Below are 23495 nucleotides of genomic sequence, written 5' to 3' on the forward strand. Positions count from 1 at the left end.
TCTTGGCCTTTGATAGGACAGCAGTTTAGGTAGGCGGAGTAGACAAAACAGAATGCTGGAAGAAAGAAAACAGAGTCAGGCAGACGCCATGAAACCAGCCGCCAGGTCAGATATGCTGAATCTTTCCTGGTAAGCCACCACCTCGTGGTGCTACACAGATTATTAGAAATGGGTTAATCAATATGTGAGAATTAGCCAATAAAAGGCTAGAACTAATGGGCCAGCCAGTGTTTAAAAGAATACAGTTTCTGTGTAATTATTTCGGGTAAAGTTAGCTGGGCGGGCAGCGGGAAGCGGCCCACCATTCCTTTTACACCTCAGCATTATGTATTAAAGTATTTTGTGACTGCAATTGGAAATAAGAATGGATGTAGGTGTAGGAAGTTTTAGAATAAGAAAACCAGATAGTTGTCTCTCTAGCATGCAAGGCAATTAATAAACATACAAGCAGAATGGACCAAGAGCATGCAGGTAGATATACAAGTCATTTTAGTGTCTATAGAACTTTATATAACAAGAACAAAGAACTAGTTTAAATGTATAATTAGATGAGGAAACCAAGTGATGTCATCAGAGTTTACACTGTTAGTTTGTAGAATCTTGATTCCCACTTTTCTGAGCTGTTCCCTGAGCCTTAGATTTAGGGGTTGTATTGTAGATGTAACAGTTGGGACTGGGCATCTCACAGTAAGCTTTTCTCTCATTTTGACAAGTTGTGATGTTCTTTAATGGTCTTCATCTGCTGCAACAAGAAACTTCATTGATGAGGGTAGAGAAATCTACTTAACTGTGGGTGTAAAGCCAGGTCTTTGAAATTTAGGTAGGTGATACACTAGTTTTGGAAAATGGCAGTATACATTTTCCTCTGGGGTGGATTACCTCACAAACCATGCATGGTTGACTATGTTTATACTATCAACCATGATTTCTTTCTTGTTGAGTGGACTTTAAGTGCAATTAGATAGCTATTGGCTACTGTTGAGATACAGGTGCCACTATTGAAATGAAAACTACTTTGCTGAGATGGTCATTGTTTTAGTCCATAGGCATCACATCTAGGTAAAAATACTGATTCCTTCTCTCCTCCCTTTGACAATTTGCACAGTGCTATCCAGTACTGCAAAAGCTGATTCATCAGTTCAGATCCAGCGCCAAATCCTCTGTCCAGAATTCATGGTTGCTTCAGGAATAGTGTCTTATCTTTTATTTCTGGGGGCAAACAAGAATGGCAGTAATAACCTGTATAGTTTAATGATCTCTGAGATTCCACTAACCAATAATTCCAAAGGAAACTTCTCATGTTTTGTATTGGAGTTTTTGTTAGTCTATTGTTCTTGGAGGAAGCATTTGGAGAAATTGATTTAATTGAGTAAATAATTTCCTCAGATAATGGCGTCTTCCAAGAGGAGGGCATCTGCAGTTAGTATGTGAATGATGTATTCTAATTTATAAAGAATGACCTCAAGAAAAGCTTGGCTCCCCACCAAAAAGAGCTTTTAAAACATTATATATAGTAGTGTAGAATCTTAAATCTTTTCAACTAACCAAACAGGAGACTCAGGATAAGCATACATGTATCTAGAGATCTGTGTTGTTATATGAATAATCAAAAAAGTATAAATATGTTAGACCAGTAGATTGCATCAATTGCCTTCCTTGTGGAGATAGTGTCTCCTGCTCTCTAGGCAGGAGTGTGATTTGTAAGATAGTCAGGCACAGATTGGCTGAGAACAGTCAAAAGGACTCATGGTTCTCTCTGTGGGTTCTTTTAAGAAACTACAAGTAAAAGTAGTGAACAGCTTTCATTTTTGGTGGGACAAATAAAAGGGGTTCCAGATTTTTTTATTAAAGCAAACATGTGAATATTTCATAGACAATATTAAAGGGTGGAATTGTTAAAGATAATTTGTTTCTTTGTTTTTCAGTCATGGATCTCGTTTAAAGTAATAGCGTGAATTAAAGTATTCCCCCCATTTTGAAATCCTCTCTAAAATAACCAACTTGTTATTACAGGAAGGAACTCTGTTATAGCTGACCCTAACACTGGGTGCCATCCCCACATGGGAACATTTGAGGAATTCTTCATTATGCAGAGCAGGAGGGCCCCTGATGAGGGACAGATCAAACATGCCTCATTTTCCATATGTAAAAGAAGCTTCTCTTTCGGCAGACCCCAAAAGAAGCGTGGCTGGGTAGGGAGCCAGGCAAATGAGTGCAGGTGGGCAGAGGTCAAAGGACACATGACAGGCTAATTACCCTTCCCACTAAGAAGTGCGCTATTGTAATAACTGCTAAGTCTGCAGACAGAGCCATCCTTACTGAGTAAAGAGCCAAGCTAGGGCAGCCTAAATTAGCTGAGCTGAAGTGATGTCTACAGCTGCTTCAGCTGTGGCTCCTTCCTCTGCCACTACTGCAGCTTCAAATAGGCAAGCCTAATGCCAGTCGTCTACATTTGCTGTATGCTTTCCTCTCGCCACATTCACAGAAGAAATACTATTGTGTGTAAGAGAGTAAGGGATTAATAATAATAATAATAATAAATAATAAATAAAATCACCACTTATAAACCCTCATCATAGATGAAACAGTAAGAAAAAAGCAGTCAGTATACAGAAATATCTATCACTTCACAATTTTGGAAGGCTTTATGAAATGATTTACTTCTATATTAAGGGAATTTAGAAGATGAAGCCGTGACAGGTTCAGTATGAGTGGTGCTGGTCTTTTTGTTTGTTTGTTTGTTTCTTCTCTTGGATACCATGAAACGATTTAATTTAAAATTTGAAAAATTTGCATAAATCTCCAACAGAACTGGAGGAGACCAAAACAAATTATTCTGCCCACCCTTCCCCCTCTGTTTAACAACAGCCAGTCTTTGCTATGGGTTTCCGAGACAAAGCACTCTTTCAGAACACAGGTCTCTAAACCGAATTGTTACATAACAAGGAACGGCATGCTTCCAAAACCTTCAGTGTGATGGACCAGTGCGGATGAAAGCATAGTCTTCTGCTGACTGCAGATTCATCATAGGAATGAAGAGCCAGCCTTACTTACCGTCCCTTGGCTGTGTTTGCAAGTTTTAAGAGTTTCAAAGAAGTGGATCTGGCTAGATCATTCATTTCATTTTAATGGGGAAGAGATCTTTGGGATATTATGGAGAATCTCCAGAATGTTCACACAGTGATTTGCAGCAGTATTTTAGTGGACATTTGAAATGTCAGCAATTAGAAATATTTTAGTTTCTCTTCAAACCCTCATGTGCTTATTTTGTTTTGTTTTTTAATTTTGTGACTGTACTCTGAAGTATAATCCAGAGAGCTTTGGAAGTCTAAACATTTCATGTATCTAGATTTACTACTGTAATAGTGGCACAAATCTTATGGAAGTAACCAATCAAGATCTGATTTGATTTATAGCCTCTTCCATGAGATGGAACCCATACCCTATGTTGTTCAGTTGGTCAAGAACTGGAGACTGGATAGACCTAGGAGAACACCAAATATTCTGCTAAAGGAATCTTGCAACAAAATGACTCCTAAAGACATTTTGATATAATCATAGAGTAGTTTTTGCTCAGTCATCATCAGAGACGCTTCCCCCAGCAGTAGATGGGATAAATGCAGAGACCCACAACTCCACACTGTATTCAGAATGAGAGAGGTTGGAACACTCAGTACCTACTGGCATATTTTCATTAAACCCCTTGCCTCAGAGCTCAGGGAACCCTGTGGAAGAGGAGGTCCAAAGATTGTAAGAGCCAAAGGGGACGGAGGACACTAAGGAAACAAAGCCTTAACACAGCAGGACTGACACACGCATGAGCTCATAGAGACTGTGGCGGGGTGCACAGGGGCCTGCATGGAACTATGCCAGACCGGGTCTCAGAGCTTATAGAAGTGGGCACAAGTTCCCATTCTAGTTCAGAAACTATATTGAAAGTGATAACCATCTGCAAATAAATTGTCTCTAATGGAGTCTCACTGGGAATGCAAACCACTGGCAAACCCAGGCCCTCTGGCCAGCAGTAGATGGCCCACACAAAATGAATTCATTGGTACCTTTGAAACTTTTTTTGTCCTCTCTTTTTTCCCTGTTGTTTTCTTGTTTTGTAGTATTCCAGATTTTTTTGTTTTATTCAATTTTTAAGTTTGTAATTATTTATTTTTTCTTTTCCTTTTTTGAAAACAATCTTTTCTCATTTACATACCAATCCCAGTTACCACTCTTCTTCTCCTTCTCCCACTCCTATCCCCCCACCCTATCCCCCATCCACTCCTCAGAGAGGGTAAGGCTTTCCTTAGGGGGTAAACAATGTCTGCCACATCACTTTGAGGCAGGACCACAGCCCTCCTCCCTATATCTAGCCTTAGCAAGGTATTCCTCCAAGGAGAAAGAACTTCCTTTAGGTGCCTGTTTGTTTTGTGAGAAAAGACAGAAATGGTATGGATTCTGGCGGAGGGGAGGTGAGAGGAACCTAGGAGTAGTGAGAAGAGGGAAATAATCAGAATATACCCTATGTGAAAAAATTCTATTTTCAATAAAAGAAAGGAAAAAGAATAATAAAAAAGAGAGAGGGAAAGAGAGATAATGATATTACAACAATTAAACAGGAATTTAAGCAATATAGTTCACTAGTAAGCTCATATAAATATTGTTTTTCAGTATTTGTTAAAGCCCATTTTATTAAATATTTGTTTAGTAGTGCTTTCACAGCTAGTTTCAACAGTGAAGCATGACTCAAAATATGACACATTTCTTCAAATATAGTTCTGGAGCCAAAGGTCTGGAATAAAGGTGATGGGAAGGTGGAGTCTCTGACTGCTCAGAGGGAGAAAGAAACATCTTGAGGATTGTGTTAAACGGTGGAGATTGCACTTTCCTAGATTCTAGAGGCTTCTATAAATAAGTGAATGGGTAGGAGTTCTTTTTTAACCAACTAAATCTTTTAGTGCATGGTTGGAGAATGTGTACCAGGAAGGGTGTGCTGATGTGTAGTTCTGTTTTTATGATTTATTTGTTTCTGTTTTGGGAAGTAGGATCATTAACTAAGACTTAGAAGCACAGAGAATTCAGTACAGTTACCATAAAACAGTAAAGGACTGTTGTGGATAGTGAGTGAAGGTAGACTGCCAAGTCATGGTATAGCTGAGGTTTGTGGTCCTAAGTATAGTGTGTCACTAATCTGCAACTAATAAATTTGGCATCAGGTTTCATATGATGGGTTGCAGGGCCGTCTGTGATGGTAACATCATCGTATTTTAGGCTTTTCTGTTTGACCTTCCATAATACAGGCAGCCAAAATCCATGCCTTTCTACAAAATTTTGTTGAGCATCATGCCTGGATAGACTTACTAATCATTTTTTCTTTCTACTTTTATTTTGCCTTTTATCTCTTATCATTGATAGTGTGTCAAAAAACGATTCCTCCTTTGTAGTTATCTCAGAAAGGCTGTTTTAAAATTGTTGTTCCATTTCTTTACTGCTACACAATGACTCTTATCTATTTAGCATAATGCATTCTTGCATATACTTAAAGTTTTAATTTGCATTTTTACTTGTGTGTGTATTCCCATGTGTGGGTTCAGGTGTACATCCTCTGCTGCATAGCTGTACAGGTCCGAGGAAAACCCTGGGTATTGGTTCTTACTTTCCATCTTATTTTCAGACAGGGTTTCTAATTCACTGCTGTGTAAGTTCAGATAGCTTCGTGTCTTCACCTCACAGTAGAAGTCTAACCCCAAGGATATTTATTTATCACCAAGGCACTACCTAGAGAGAGACAAAGACCGAGCCAGCTGTGCAAAGGATTCAATATGAGCAACTCTATCCTGAGGTGGCATCCTTTCTGCTGCATAATGTAGTTTACTAAGGTAGATGGAAAAATGTAAAATGTATTTATTATGTTTTAATAGCAGAAAGCACGTAACCTTATTTAGAACCAATACTTTTTTTCTCTAGTGAATCATATGCTTAATAAGGTGAAAAATTTGCGTTTGAAAATGAAGAGTGATTTGCATTAAAATAAAATGAAGCTTGTAAAGTTCAATTGCCTATAATCTCACTAAGCCATTCTAAAATGTACTTTTCCTGAGTTCCAACATTTCACAGCATGGCCGCATTAGGCAGCACACATCTGATGAGAAAGAGAGGAGCTTAGGAACACACAGAAAGAGGTTTTATTTAAATGTGGCGAAAATACAAAGATTAATGAGTAGAAAAGAATATTCACTGAAAATGGGTTTTCCCTTAATTATACATTCTCCATATCACGTATCGAACACAGCACATGTTCACCATGGTTTCCAGTTTCTTCTGTTTCAGTCTATCTGTCACGACTACTTAGAAAATACGATAGGATTTATGGTAGCTGTGAAAGTGTTGCTAAGATGGTATCTGTGTAATATTTCTCACTGAGAAATTTCATAATATATCTCTAGAGAAGATGCTGAAATAAAGGTTGTAAGATGATATTATCATTTAAATGATATAAATTATTAATTGCTGCATATTAGATTAATGTTTGTTGTCTCATTCTCTCTTCTGAGGGGTTTAAGCATTTGGTGATTTTTAAGATAATAAAATGCTAATTTTTGAGCACTATGATTTTTATTTTAACGTATGTATGAAGAGTTTCTGTTATGTTCAAGACACCTTTGTCCATGATTCATGGATTTATATGTTGTATTTTTTAATTTCTAGATCAAATGTAGGATGAAATTGCTATGAAGAATATGTCTAAGATGCCGAGAATAATTCTTACAAACTGTATCACAAATAAGAAAATGAATGCATGTCTAACAATGACACGCACACACACACACACACATACACGAGGTTTCCATCCTCTGATGACAGCAACAGTGGCAGGTAAAGAATCATATTGAGGTGGCGTCATGAATTCCTCTGCTTATGCAATGTATCAACGCACTTGACATGGCCTTTAGATTTGTTTATTATTTTCTGTCATCAGAGGGAAGTAAAGTGTACTTACTTTAAGTCTAGAAACACTAATATTAAGAAATACTATTTTTGCCATCTTAGTGCAGTGCTTTTTAAGCATACAAATTTTTTCTATCTTAGCTCTTTCCTCAGGTATATGTTTAAATATCATATTTAATTATTGTGGCATTATTTCTTGGAGAAAAGACCGTGTAAAATCAGAGTAAGCAATTATGAGCAAATGTATTCTGGCAGTGGTCTTGGACAATTAAGTGGATAATCATGACAACAACTTATAAAATGAAGCCAGTACCTCTTGCTGCCATGGTGTGTCAATTGGATTATAAACAAGGAAGGTACAAACGAAAAATTCATGACATTTTCAAAGCATAGTAAATTAAAACATTTATAGGTAAGAACATACTATATTGAAAAGCATTGCCACCTAATTTATTTCCACAAAGCAGTTTTGTGGTTTGAATAAAAATTATCCCTATAGGGAGTGGCACTATTAGGAGGTGTGGCTTGTTAGGGGAAGTATGCCACTGTGTAGGGTGGACTTTGAGATCTGTGCTCAAGCTGTGCTCAGTGTGACACACTGCTGCTTCTGCTGTCTGTGGATCAATATGTAGAACTCTCAGCTCCTTCTATAGCAACATGTCTGCATGCATGCCACCACTGCCATCCAACGTGACCATAAAGGACTAAATGTCTGGACTGTAAGCTAGCCCCACTTAAATGTTTTCTTTATAGGAGTTGCTGTGGTCAGGGTGTCTCTTCGCAGCAAAGATAGAGACCTTAACTCAGACTAGCAGGCTTTAAGTATATGTAAAAATATACTTAAATACAGTTGATTTGTTTTTGAGGATAGAACAAAATACATCCGACTGTTAGCAGGTGTGAGAAAATGATTTGTAAGCAAGTCATACTTTCACAGTGGAAGGTTGGCGTGAGGAGGCTCAATATATCTTCAAGGTCAATCCAAAGATGCAGAAATGCTCTGTGTCACACAGCAGTAACTACAGATATGTGACTATTAAGCACTTGAGGCAAATGATCAAGTTCAGACATGGTATATGTGGGAAAACACAGGTTTTAAGTATAAACAAGTTGTGGGACAGTCAAGGCTACACAGAGAAGCCTTATCTCAACACATTAAAGGAAAAAAATAATACAAAACATCTGGTTTATGATATTTTAATTAATTTTATTGTCACTTTTGGTATATTTAACTCCATTTATTACTAAGATTAGCACCAGTGTTTTGTGTGTGTGTTTGCATATGTGTACAGGTGTATGTACATATCACAAGTTAACATTTTTAATCTTTCTTCGCCTTATATTTGGGGGCACAAAATTTCTCATTAATCATAAAGCTCACTGATTAGATATACAGGGTGTCTTGTAAACCCTAGGTGTGCTTCCTGTCTTTCCAGGCCTGTTTTTATAGGGACACATGCTATAGAGCAGATTATTTTATATTGGTGAAGGAAAACAGATCAAACTAAAGTTCTCATGGTTATTACTCAGTGTTTTATGGACTGAACCATCTTTCCAGGCCCAGTTTTTGTAATCTTTTCATTGTGGATGCTAAAACTTGTAAAACCATGTGACTTGCCTATATTTTGTGGGTTTTGTTGGACAGCTATTTGGCAATTGTGTTTGTCATTAGTTCCCTTCTGTGGTTTCTCTTTGGAGTGTATCAGTAGGCCTGCTTGATCTCTAAGGTGTCTCCACCTCCAAATTGTGCTGCGAGTCAATTGTGAATTGAACTTAATGCCCTCAGAGCTTAGAACTATATAACACTCAATGACATGATATTATACCCCACAATATCTTTGGCATTAGCTTTTAAATAATTTGTCTAAATGAAAAACTTTTTAGTCAAGTTGATGTATGTTATAAGAATTGGTTAAAAACTAGTTCCATAGTATTCTGCAGATAGGTTAATATTATTCTGATACTTTGGAATCCGGTGAAATTTCTTGCTCAATTCATACTCTCATTTAGGATTAACACTGGGTGGCATTTATAATGATAGTCAAATATTACAATTTGTTTAAACCTATCTTCTGTATTTGCTAGTTGAGCCTTTAATAAGAAACATTGCTTTCTTTGTAGGTCACTCTAAGAATAAACTTGTGGTGTAATTATCCTGTGAACCAAAGGCCTCTTTACAATTACTCAAAGATTTTAGTTAGCAATGATCTGTGATTAAGATATTCCCGGAATGTGTCATGGTCTGTATGCAATAGGTAGAGGAGAAAAAAAAATTGCCAAAGGATTCTATTACCCCAGCTATGAAATTTGGAGAGAGTTAATAGATTTCTTAAGTGGATAATAATAAAACGAATATTACACAGGCTAAGCTCATGCCTGCATAATGTGAATTCTACTGCTTATTCAATGTCATTATTTGAGGGGAAAAAGTCTAGAAGATAAATTGGAACAATTAGATGACTAAAGTATTTGGATGAAAAATGTTTCTATTAAGTTTCCTTGTAACCCTACTTTTTAGACTTTACATTCTTTTACTTCTAGTAATAAAAGAATTTGTTCTATCATGCTTCTCCTGAGCCTCATGAGATCAGTGCATGTATGTCTGTGTTGGAAACACATGGGTCTGAGGAGGGCCAATCTGGCACTTGCAAATACTGAAGGGCATTGATACTTTCATGTCAAGAATAGGATTTTCTCAAATAAGTATATTATGTGCAGTAAGATGACTCAAGGACACTCTAGTTTTCAAACTATTTATTAAATAAAGGCCTTGGGAATAAATATGTGTGGGAGAAGGGAAGAGGGGCAGATCCATTATAAGGAGAGGCCCATCAACTATGGTTCCACCAACAGTATTCTAAGCTGGCCCATGGGTCGCTCTCAAACTCAGTCAACTTTTGAAAATAACTATTCTTGACTGGAACTTTAAACTTCATATGTTAAGTGTTTAATGAATAATGTTGAATTTGAAAGGGTGTGGCTTTTGTTAAGATGGTTTTCTGCTACTGAGGACATTCCTGCCACTCTAAGCGGAGGACTTCCTGGAAACAATGCGGTCAGCAGTAATGACCACCACTCATGCCGTCTAGGTGTGTCTGGGCAATGTACCACTGTATCCATTACAGATAAATATATAAAGTATACAGCAAAGACTGTGACACCTAGTTTTTCATGAGGTTCATGAAAGCATTCACACAGTAATTGTATCGTATATGAATACACTAGGAATTATGCTTACTTTCCAGGACACCAAGAAAGAAGATAAAATCTGGGTATGTAATTCTAGTTGTTCAGTAAACAACCACTGGTCTGATGCATTGGTTTGTTAATTTTCCTTCTCTGTTCAGAGTATATTTTAATGAATCATAATTATAATCACTCCCATAGTTTTATTTTTTTACAGCTCCTTCTCCCCTCTTCTCTCTCTTGAACTCAATCAACAAAGCTAGAACTCTCGTGAAATGCCTCAATGTAGAACCTCATTAAAGCAGTTAGATGATATTGGAGAAGCATGTGACCTTTGCTGACTTTTCTCATTTAAATCCATGATGATGATCCAGTGCTGCCTGACACCCACTATCATGCCTTTCTCCAGTGACTTCATTCCTCATACTGGTCTAACTGGTCTATATGGCTATCTTCCGGTGTTCTGATAGATGCTTAAATGCCACCTCTCCTAATGGTAAAAGCTTTGATGTGTAACACTGACTAATTGCAGCGATAGAAATGTTTATGTTGAGGCTAATTTTAAATTCTCCATGTGATATCCCTAGAGCTGGAGTTAGAGTGTGCACACTCAGCTCCCTTGGGCTCGCAGGAGCGAGTTTCAGCATATGTTTTGTATAATTCACACCTTTTTCTTTCTCCTCAAGCTCACAGCAGCTTTACTTACTCTTCACTTTCAGTCACAGCACTGGGAAAATAAAAACAATTTGAGGAAAATTTCCATATGTTTACACTAGATATTCTGCCTAGTTCCACCTCTGTTCCATACACTGTTTTACTTCCATTGCTGAGATAGAACTCAGGCCAGCCTTCTGCTTACACTTGGGGCTTGGGAACTCTCCTTTTTAGTGGTCTTATCCTGCTCTTTTCTTCTACCTCCACCTCTTCATGACTTTTTTTCTTTCCTGGATTATTGGCATTGGTCTCCACACAAGCCTTAATGGGGTGAGATGCAATATTGGTTAGAGACCAGCACAGGTGCTAGCTTGCCATTTCTTTCTAGCTGAGTAAAAGTTTAATGACTTGTTTCACTCACTCTCATTCTTTACTCACTCTTTTCAATTTCGCCAGTGACAACTTTCTTGCGAGTTCCTCCCCCATTTCACTTGCTTGTTTGGTGCTGACCTTTGTGTGATTGGTCATTTGCTCTCATAGAGAGTTGCAGAATTCTAGATAAAACGTTGGCTTGCTGTTTTCCCCTCCTGCCTCCATACTCTTTCCCCCACAAAGCAGACAGGGTATTATCTTCAAAACTGTCCATGTTTATTCTGTTTTTAGATAGTCTCTTTTGTAGAGGTTAACCATTAGCATTCAGCTTCTTCTTCAACCATTCTTCCCTCCTCAGCCGTCTCCAGCTTTACATGCCTAGCTCTCCACTACTGGAGACTTTCCAATTGGCACTTCCCCGGTTTCCTTTAGCTTTCAGTGGAATCTCTTTGGTTTTCCCTTCTGCTCATTTAACTCCCTACTCAGAAGTTATCTCCCCATGGGAGGGTTTTTTCCTCACCCTCCTAAAATTGCAATGAAGTTTCCTGTCACATTAATGATACTAAATTCTAGTTTTATAAGGAGTCCTTTTTGTTTATTGTTGTATCTTTAAAAAATTTTGTCCCATCAATCTTGAATTATTGCGCTATTCATAACATGTATTTATTTCATATTTTAAGCACTCAACAAGTATTTGTTGAAATAGTACAAAATAAAGTAAATGAAATTATTCAGTTGTGTGTGGTGTTAGCTTTGTCAACCCCAGTTTTACTTAATTTTACTGAAATTCACAGTGGCAACATATTTAACTTGAAAAAGACCATAGTGAGACTATTCATTCCCTGATAATTAGTAAATGATCCACAATAGGGCTTTTTTCTGCTCAAAGCTGGTGGTCTAATGTGTACTAGCATACAACTTATTATAAAATAAGCATACACACATGCTAGAATGTTGCTAAAGCAAGAGCAAAAATCACCTGAAAGTCATTAGTAGTGAGAAAGGTTACAGATTTTCTTTTAGAGTTAGCCAAAGAGAATGTTAAAGGGTAAGTAGAAGTTAGCTAGATGATAGAGAAAGGCAACGAAGGTCCTTGCAGCTAAAATAAAAATGTTATAACGTGTCTGTCTCATATTTATCATGATTTCTAAATAAAATAAGAGGGAGTTAACAGTATGAGTAATGCTTTAGACAAGGCATAATAAAATGGAAAAAGAATAATTGTAGTGAAAGTCATAAGGAAGAAATATATGTAGCATGAAAAATAAAAACTTAAAGACAGAAAGTGGGGTTCAACCCAAAATCCAGAAAAGCAAAGCAACCAAGTCTTACCTCTACCAAGGCTGGGCAACCTCAAACTTCTAGGCAGCCTAAACTTCTCTCTTGTACCATTTTATATTCCCTCTAGTGCTGGGATTAAATGTGTGTGGCTACCTAGGACTGGGAGTAAAGGTTTGCATCACTGGTGCCTGACCTCTAGTGGCTTTAGCTTTGCCTCTGGTCTTTAGGCAAGATTTATTTATGTAAATACAAATAATATGCCGCTACATTTCCCCTTTTTGTCTAAAATAAAAAATAAAGCTATAAATAATATAAGAAAAACTACATACAATAAGTACAGTGACTATATACAGTATATACAGGCAACAAATAGATCAACAATGTTTTGCCCATTTGCATTTGACAAATTCAAAAAAAATATTCCATATCTTGGTAAGGTCAAAGTCTTGCACCTAATTTACTTTCTATTATAGTTGCTTTCTCCATTTGGCAAACAAGGAAAACTATAGCTATAACTATCTAGTCTTCAATTCTCTCAGAGACCCAAGAAGGAAATAATATTAACTGAGTAGACAGGAAGTGCAAGCAAGCAACTTCCAAAAAATGTGAGTAATGACACAAACAGCTGGCTGTCTGGACAATCACCCAAAGTTCTTCTGCAATGTTGGGGCATTCATCTTCGGCCTACAGGCCTAGCGTATCCAACAGACTTTTCTGTGAAGCAGGATATTCTGAAAAGCTGTCCCTCCTTGTCTTGACAATGTTTGCCAGCTTCTTTTGTGTCCTACTTATTTAGTTAGGACAGTATTCTTACAGCAGTTGATGCAAGGGCATTTTCCTGCCTAATAGCTTACTTTTACCACAAAGAAAATAAATTCCGTGTGGAGTTTCTTCCATGCCTATTACTTCTCTTAAGTAGATTGGTATTGTCAGGAGCAGACATATCTCATTGCTATAAAAAGGAGAACCTAGGTTATTAAAAATCTTAATTGTCATATTCTGTCACTCTCTGAAGTGTTTGAAGATTACTTATCTAAAATATATCATTGTTTGACCTTGAAAACATAACTAATGTGACTACAAGTTCAATTATACTAGGCGATTACTACTAACCTAAATTTCCTTATTATCCTAAAAAGTAGGTAATAATAATGTTCAAGAACTATAAATTTACATTACATTGTTACATGAGTTATATAGGTGCAATAACTTGAACATGAGTAGAAATGTATGTACAATATGTTCTAACAAAATTAATTCCAATATACAAAATTTGTATACGATATACGAAAATCAATTCCAATGTAAAACATCTAAAACTAGTCATTGCTATTTAAAAGTAGATTCAATAATCTACATTTTTATCTTACATATATATCCTCCCTTTTTCTTTTCAGAGTAGATACAATAATCTACCCTTTTGTCCTACCATATCTATATCCCTGTGTTTCCTCTTCAAAACAAGAACCTTGCATCTAATTTCCTTTGTTTAATATTTTTCCTGGACATTACTAATAATAATTTGTAACTAACCCACTAAATACTGACAAATATCCATAATCCACTGAATGACCAAAAATTACCGACCCCACCTCTTGGGAATGTGGGTGTCATATTCTTTAATTTACTTACTGCTGTCAGGGTTGATGGTATGTTTAGGGAATCCAGAAAAGAAAAAAAATGGGTTAGTTGTTAAGTCCTGGGAGAGAGAAATTGGGGTTCAACCCCCAAACCAGAAAATCAAAGCAACCAACCCACTAGAGAAGTCTTACCTCTACCAAGTCTGGGTGATCACAAACTAAGCTGCCTAAGTCTCTCTCTTTTCCAATTTTATATTCCCTCTAGAGTTGGGATTAAAGGTGTGTGACTCCCTGGGTCTAGATTAAAGGTGTGTGTCACCATTGCCTGACCTCTAATGGCTTTAGTTTTGCCTCTGGTCTTCAGGCAAGATTTATTTATCAATATAAAATATTATACCACTACCAATATACTTGGTCTGGACCTCAAGTTTAAATCTTCAGAGTCTACTCATTGTGGGTTTGATTCCTTTTGAAGATTTTTGAAAAAGTTCTATTGTAGACAAGGCTGGATGAAGGAAACTGTTGCTGAACTCACACTTCAACAATTTCTGAACTATGTTGGATCACATTGAGCACCTAAAATATTCTTTGTTTTATTGCATATGAAAAAAATTGGGTGGACACTTTAGACAATTGAATATCCAGTACTAACTATGTTGTTTTTATATTAACCTTGTTGAGAACAAGAAATGATTAAAAGAAAATCTTTTCAAGAAAAGGCTTATTTTCTAAAGACCAGCTATGTCTTCATAGTGGTAGAATCAGCTTTGAATAAAAGGAATGGTATAATTTAAAGAGAAATAAAATGTAAAAGCAAAAACCCAGTGACAAATTAATCTAAGGGATGAGCCACCATCAGATAGTTAATTGTAGAAGGAGACAATATCCTAAAGTGGAGGGGTCATATTTTTTTCCAGCTTATTTCCCATTACAATGAATGCACAAGTTGCCTGACACCTTGATCAAAATAACTGAATCAGGGTTTATCTCTCTGTGAAGATCAGAGTGACCTAAAAATAAATGTGATGGTGGTGAGTCCAGTTAGAAACATGAACTCAGTTACATGGCATGTACAAGTGAGCCATTACTCATGGGACAAAAGTACAACTCGTGGATTTTCTCTGAGCTCTTTATTATCTAGGCCTACCTATTGTCATTATTTTAACTTGACATTGAAAGCCTGAGACCTAGATAGCACAGTTTATGTGTACAAAAAGTAGTGAAGCATGATCTGAACATCAGTATAGCTGTTTGATGCTCTCTCTGAAGCATGGGAGTACTGTTGATGTTTGAGATTCACAGTTCATATAAAAACATATAAAATGCTTAAATCTAGGTAAGTTTTAAATAGCAGCTTTTATGCTTGCACTGTCAGGAGACCATGAAGTTCAAGACAGAAGTGCTGGAACATCTAGTGTCTGGTGAGGCCCTGTCTGTATTTCCAAACATGCAACATAGTGCTTTATCCTCTGGATTAGATGAACTGTGTTCCCATATGCTGTAAAGACAAACAGTATTCAGTGCTATGTGAAGCCACTCTGAGAAGTTAATGATGCTATTCATAGGGGAGGCTCCCCTAGGAACTGAACTATTTCTAAGGATCCTCCTCTAATCCTCAGTCACTAATGATTAAATTTAAACATGAATTTTCTAGGAACATAAATATGCAAAAGATAGCAGAGGAGAAGGGTGGATTATCCTGGAGCAACCTCAAAGGAGATGGAAAAACAAAATTTTGAAAATTTTCTTTAAGGAATGTTCTGAGCAAGAAAAATCTTCGGGAAAGATTGAAAAGTGGAAGAATAGTAGAGAATCATACCAGAGAATCTTGGGGAAGAGAGGATTGTTTGGAAAATGAATGGCCAGCAGTCTAAACTTGTGAGGTAAATGAGATGATGTCTGAAATAATCAGCAATGAAGCTGGGCCCTCTGTGACAAGACCACAGCAGTGATGGGAAGAGAAACCACAGTTCAATGAATTGCCAAAAGTAGAAATGAGGAGGAAAGACATTCTTGAAGTTTTACCACAAAGAGAGGGAGGGCAAATGTTGCAAGAGAAATAAAGTTTCAAGGCGTTGCTTATGTATTTTAAGAGTAAGAGATGAGCAAATGCTGGTGGCATGGGAATAGCTAAGGTGGAGAGGTTAAAAGTATTCAAGAGAAAACAAATACTGTGATGCATGTACAAAGCCATGTATCTCTAAGTGATGAGATGCATTAGCGGAATGGTGGATTCCATATTTGTAACAAATCATTCTGCTTTACACCACAAAGAATGACATTATCATAGAGTGAAATGTAGTCCACAAGACCATTGACAAGGTAGTCCCTGATATCCAAAATCCCTGTCTCTGTAGAATGGGGGAGTCATTTGTCTTTCGGTTCATGTTTATTACAGCATCTAGATTATAATTTTTTCTAGATTATAGACTGAACTTTAGTTTCCACAATTTCTATGTCAACCTCCAAAGTACCTATAGTATTTGATTAGTATTAGTCTTGGATCCCTAGACTCTACTTTGAATGAGCAAATTTCACATTAATCTATTCATTCATGCTTTTCTTGATTAGAAAGGCAAACTATCAAGGCTTGGCATTATAGATCCAAAAGTGTATACATGCATCATTTTTTTTGCTAGCTTGTAAGTAGAAAGGTAGATTGTATATATTTTTCAATATACAGCTTAAAATGTGAAATCGTACTTGGCAAGGAGGGAAAGAGTTAAGCCTCTTGTGGAAAGGAAGAGCACACACATTAGGTCCTGGTTACATGTGTTTGGAGGAGGACTGTTACTGGACCTGCAAAATTGTGTGATTAAGATGTGGAGAGCCCTAGAGGAGGCATAAGAAGTATTAAGAGCAGAACATACAGATCTTGTCAAATTCTTGTTACTGAAAAAAAAATTGATTACAATAGGCAAACATGACTTGCTGGCTCATCTTTACATCAAAGGAATACCTGTGGATTCAAGCTTCAACTGCCTTTCCATCAACAGAGCTGCAGATCTTTGTTAGCATGATGCTCTGGTTGTCACTTTTTCTTGAGTGTGCAGAGCAAAAGGAGGTAGAAAATTGAAGATCATTGCCTGAATGAGAAGAAGACTGGCTTTTGGCATAGAATGGTAATGGAGGAAACAATGGGAATAAGAGGCAGGACAAAGAAAGACTACGGAAAGAGTTAGGAAACAGCAACAGTGAGAGAATAATATTTGACTTTGGATTCTAAGTAAATGACAATTGGTGCTCCCAGTATTCTGTACCTTTGGAGAATGTTGGGAATAAGTGATCTGCAAAGAGGGGAGTGAAGATGGGCTTTCCTTAAGATAACAGTTCTGTGGCCTGTTTTGACGATTTTGTAGTGTATGTGAGTGGGCTGTGGCATTGTTTCTTCACTGTGTAGCAAGTAGCAGAGATCTTGGAAATGCAAAACCTTCCTGAGCTTTCCTGTCAGTAGGCTTAGTTGACAGAACACTGGCCCTGGAAAGGATGAGCAATATATACCTTCCATTGCATACTTGGGGTTTGATTTTAAGTTTGAAAATAGCCGAGTTGCTGTTAGAGAAGTTGTTTTGTTTGTTTGGAACTTAGTAGAAATAGTCTGTTGAATTATATAAACAGTGGAAACTGACCTTTCTGCCTCTGACTGCTTTTAATCTTTGTGATGTACTTGGCAGCTGTGTTGTGATATGGATTCAAAAATTCTGTGTTCCTAGCTTTTCTGTTATTCTATTCCCTCGAAGTTTGTACTTATACATTGGAGAGTAAGTTTGTGTTCTTTATTCCAGACTCCCCAATACAGGGCAATGAGTATAGTCTCACCAAGTGTGCATACTTTTATTTGGTGACATCATTACTTCTTTTTTTTTCAATTGGAGATATAATACAGTATTTGAGGATACTGAGTCAGGACTATGCAGACAGAGTGGGACATAATGAATGCAAAAATGGACATAAAGTTAAACATAAGTTCAATTAGGTAACAGCATGATAAAGCATTGACCCTGTGTAAGGTTGTTTTCTAAGTCATCCTGCAAGTATTAACACATTCAATTCCTGTGGCAATCATGTGCAGTAGATACTAATATTATCCCACGTTACAGATGAGGAAAATGAGGCATCTGGCAATTAAGGGGCATATCCAAGGCTGTGCAGCTGAGTGGGCTGGAGCCTGTCTTAGGTTAATTGAGGAGCAGCTGGGCATAATGGTTAACTAACACCATTGCCTGCACATTCACTCATTCTGGTAGTTAATCAGCCTTGGTTTCCTAAGCAATTTGTAAGGAATGATGCAGAGGACTATTTAAAAGAACCAATAGCATCTACATAATTTAGCAGAGAATCGAGAGTGATAAAGCTGTCAGTGCCCTCTCCTGTGGTGATTATGTAAGGCACGGAAACTCAATTACATCCAATCAAATCTCAAACTGGAGTGTGGAGTTTTTATTAGTAGTGGTGAAGGCAGAAAAGCACACATTCTGAATTTAAAATCAATGAGACACACATTAAAATAAGGAAATAAAGCAGAGCATTTTTAAGCCTATGTTAAATTATTATTTTTTCATTATGTTCTAACATTGTATATTTCTAGATCACGTACTAGTGATGGAGTGAGTAACCTTGTAATGTGTTGTATGACTTTGGAAGATGCCCCTGGAATAGCATACCTCTCAGTTCATTTATAAAATGGATAGAGATATTTAATCTATTGGTAATCTATCACTTTGAATGTCACGTATATAAACAGATTTGTTTATTAATGCATCAGAATTTGTTATACCACAAACATACTTCTTCAGATCAATGAGGGAAGAAGAATTAGTGAATGGTGCTGAGACAATCAGATAACTGAAAATAGTACTGGGGAGGGTCTCTTTTAATCCCATACACCAAGAAGCAGTTAACACTAAGTTACAGTTTTTCTATTTGTAGATCAGATTAAATTATGAAAACTTGTAGTTTAATGTGGTCTTAGATCTCAGCTCAGGTACTAGTCTCACATAGCCTAAGCAACCAATAGAAATCAAAACACAGATAGCAGCTAAATAAAGAATTAGGAGCAGACCTGTGATTCTTGAGATAAATAACTTGTTGGTCAACCAGGCTAAGGAATAACCGGACTGAGAACTAGGACTCCAGCAGAGACCTCTTCCAGGGATGATCCAGCAATGCAAGCATTAGGCCTGTTAGCTTCAGAGCCTGAACATAAGCCCCCTCATTCATAATTAATGGTACAGCACACAGAAACCAATGATGTCCAGTATAATATAGTAACAAATATGGATATTTGGTCACTTGTGTACCATGATCAATGAAGACTTTTCTTTTAGTATGGGAAATTTGTTTTAAAATTTATTTATTTTGCATACAGTGTCTGTCTGCATGTATGCCTACAGGCTAGAAGAGGGCACTAGATTTCATTACAGATGATTGCGAGTCACCATGTGGTTACTGGGAATTGAACTCAGGACCTCTGGAAGAACAATCAGTGCTCTTAACATCTGAGTTATCTTTCCAGCCCCCTAAGTATGGGAAGTTATGACAGATTTGAGGGTTCATTGAAGTGAGGGTTGCTTCTTAGTCTTCTGTTCATAGGATGACTGAGCAAAATTCTAAATGTCCAACTTATTAATTAGAATTAAGGCAGAAGGAGTTGTGGTTTGCTTTTGGCCAGCAGTTTAATGACAGAGTGAAGTTAGTTAGAGATCAACTTGCAGTTAAAGTGAAGTTCTGTCATTTCTTAGACATTTACTGCTAAGTTTCCTTAATTAAAAAAATACAAAAAATTAACAACTTTGATTTACTTTAAAATAAATGGTCAACTAGCTTTTCTCCTAGTATATTTTAAGAACATTCCAAAAAACTCAGTTCTCTTTTCCTTTGCCATTTAACTGACAGAAATAGTATTACACCATGTATGTGTATGGAACTTTATGCACTTGTTGCATATGACCCTTGCCATCTTTGTATCATATCATTCATTTCTCTACCCCACCATATTTATCATATGGTAGCTAATAATGAGGGAGACATCAGTGTTATTTCACAGACTTCCAAAGACTAAATCACAGAACAACTTTACTATATTTGGTCAGAAAAGCTTGGCAAATGTTATTTTGAATATCATCCATAATTTTCTTGTTACAATGAAATAACAATTTCTGTAATACAATATCAGCCATGTTGCTGTATGTGTTGTATGTTACATATGATGCGTACTTCAGTGAACACCATGTAGAGTGGCTCATGTTGATCTGCTTTCAGAAGTGAGTGGCCAGAGGATGGGCATTTCATGAGGTAGTCTGAGACTGTATAAATGTATCTTAGCACCACAGTAAGAATCAAACCAATGTTAACTTTATTTCAAATTCTTTCTTTCATTTCATAAAATATGTTTTAATTTTTTCGTTTTCCTCACTTGTCTGATTTATGCTAAGATTTTAATGTCAACTATTTTTTTTAAATGCTTCACCACATGGATGAAACAGTGCTCTGTGTTATAGGCTAGAAGACGAACGGAAAAGAAATGATTTACTTGGCCAACCTTCTTAATTTATTTTAACCTACTCTAATGATGGCATTGAAAAATAGTAAATCTGGCAAGTTATAAGAAAGCTAAATATATTTTTAAGTGATTGAATCAATCAAAAAAAGTAAAAGCTCAGAAAAAGAGCTTTTATTTAAAAGACTCCTTAAAATCTGGTCCATATTACACAGTTTGTCAATAGTAGTTTGTAAACACCACAATAATCTCAAGGTGTGTTTGTCCGGCAGGTCAGGGAGTTTTGCTTCAATAATTATTAAATTGGAACAAGTAGAAATGCTTTGTATTTGTGCATAAACAGTGTGTGTCTGTTTTTTAAGTGAGTGGGGGAAATGGTTCACAAATACACCCGAGTGTATTTGGAAGTGGATTGTCTCGACTATATTTGATATTTTACATTAATTTTTAATGTATATTTTGTGGTATTGACCTTTAAGACTGCTGAATGTAGCATTATTAGAGCAGTGAGAGTTCTATTGTACATTAAATAATTTTTAAAGTGTTGGAACAAAGTAATATTTGTCACAGTTGAAAACATTCTAATCTCTTTTGATTTATGGACCTCAAAGTTCCCTGGAGAATTTTATAAATCAAAGTAATACTCAGCTCAAATTTGCTTTTAGATTTCTGTTTCAGAGAAAGATTTGCAATGTCACAATTTTGACAACTTATATTTTGATCTATTTTTCAGAGTAAAGGCTCTGATTTTGTATGTCCTATATTATAGTAAGTGGGCAGTTTTACCTACCTGTGAAGCAAGGGCAAATCACAGCATTAAAGAAGACATTGTTTTAAATGTATACACTAACTCTTTGTATATAAGATTAAGATCATAAAGTGTCTCCTTGTAAATCATGTTCGGATACCTAGGTTTCATAATACGAGTTCATTTTGTCTCCCTTGCCCTTGGAGAATATACCAAAGGTAACCAATTTTCTCTTCCAGTGTATGTGCTTGTATTTTGTAAAGGATTTCTTTGACTACCTGATCTTGCTTTCCTTTAGTCTTCACATTTTTCTATATCTGCGTCACAGTCTGATGACGGCAGACGAGCACAGCAAGCTACTCACAGCCTGGCCCCTGGCGAGGAGAGGAAAAGCAAGGGACAAGGTACCCAGCGGAAACCTACCCACAGTGACTTATAGATTCTCCATTAGACTATAAATTCATGGGTTAATCATCTGATTAGATAGAACCTCAAGATACCTAATCTCTTCTCAAGTCTCTATTTTTGGACCCTGATCTATTGAAGACCAAGCTTTCTATACATGAATCTTTGGGATGTAGGTTTCACATTTAAATGAAACTAATGTCTTACTTGGTTTGTTATATCCTTAGAGTTTGGCTTTATGAATTATTTAATTCTGTCAAATTTGAAACTTTACCTTCCTTTGGCTATCATTTTTAATTAATTAAATTAGTTAATTAATTAATTAATCAGTTTGTTAGTTTTTACATCTTCACATTACACAGTTTCCTCTCCTTCCAGCCCCTTCTGCCACATTCTCTCTCTCCTCTATCCCCATCCACTTTTCTTCCTCCATTTCTCTTCAGAAAAGAACAGGCCTTCCATGAGTATCAACCTGGGCTCACAGGGGCTCACAGAGATTGAACCACAACCAGGGAGCCTTCATGGGATTGACCTAGGACATCTGCATGTATGTGACAGTTGTATAACTTGGTCCATTTGCGGAACTCCTAACAGTGGGAGCAGGGACTGTCTCTGACTCCTATACTGGCTTTTGGGACCCTGTTCCTAATTACTGGATTTCTACGCCCAACCTTAGGACAAGGGAAGGGCTTAGTCTTGTTATAACTTGATATACCATGTTTTGTTGATGTCCATGGAAGGCCTTCTCCTTTCTAATTAGAAATGGAGGAGGAGTGGGCTGGGATCACAGAGAGGAGGTGGGCAGAGAGACTGGAAGGAGAGGAGGAAGGGAAATCTGTGGTTGTGATGCAAAATAAATAAATAAATAAATAAATAAATAAATAAATAAATAAATAACATACATTTTATGCCCAGTGTAGCATTCATTCTATTCGATTATTCTTTGAGTCAAATTTGACTTATTTAAAGAGATAGCAAAAACAAAACCACTTTCTCTGACTGTTATCCTATTGGAGTTTCATAAATACTTTTCTCAATCTCATGTGCTTTTCAAGTCCCACAAGAGAAGTTCTTATGATGATAATGAGTATTTGCCATTTCCAAGTTCAGTGGGACACTAATTATTTTTTCTGTACTCTGATTCAAATCTTTAATATTAATCTTTTTGTTCATCACTAATATTATTATTTTATGAAAATATTATTTTTCTGTTTGTCAACTAATCAGAATTTACTATACTTGATAACTAGAAGGATCTGACTCATAGTTCGGTCATTTGCACATATATTAGTTCTTGACTACATCATCCTAATTATGGTTTTTATTAAGTTTAAACCACTTTACACTGTAGATCCAAACTATGGACAAAATGGCAGAATGTGATTGTATCAGTATAAACTATCATAATTGTCATATGAGAATTCTGATTTTATTCCATTTTTTGTTTAGATATTGAGAAACTTTATTTTTCATAGAACATCAGTGCTTCCCATTCCTAAGTAACAAAGGGGGTGAATGTGGATTTACCCAGAGTTGATGATATCATAGCCTACATCACTGACTGTTTTAAGAAACAGGGGCCTGGCTAATGCAATTATGGATAACTAAAGGAGAAAGGGCTTGGGCAGAGACATTTATGAAATAATGTCATGTTTACAAGATGAGAGATGTAGACAGGGAGATGTGTTTCTTTAGGTATTATACTTGAAGACGTGATGCCTATCATTACTGAAACTCTTTCAAGAGTAGCTTACACCTAGCAGCATGCAAAGCATAAGTGTCCAAATAGTATCATTCCTTATTGACAGGTTTGAACGTTTAGAGATGTAAC

Source organism: Myodes glareolus, chromosome 5, assembly GCF_982192425.1.
Source record: "Myodes glareolus chromosome 5, mMyoGla1.1, whole genome shotgun sequence".
NCBI classification, from domain to species: domain Eukaryota; kingdom Metazoa; phylum Chordata; class Mammalia; order Rodentia; family Cricetidae; genus Myodes; species Myodes glareolus.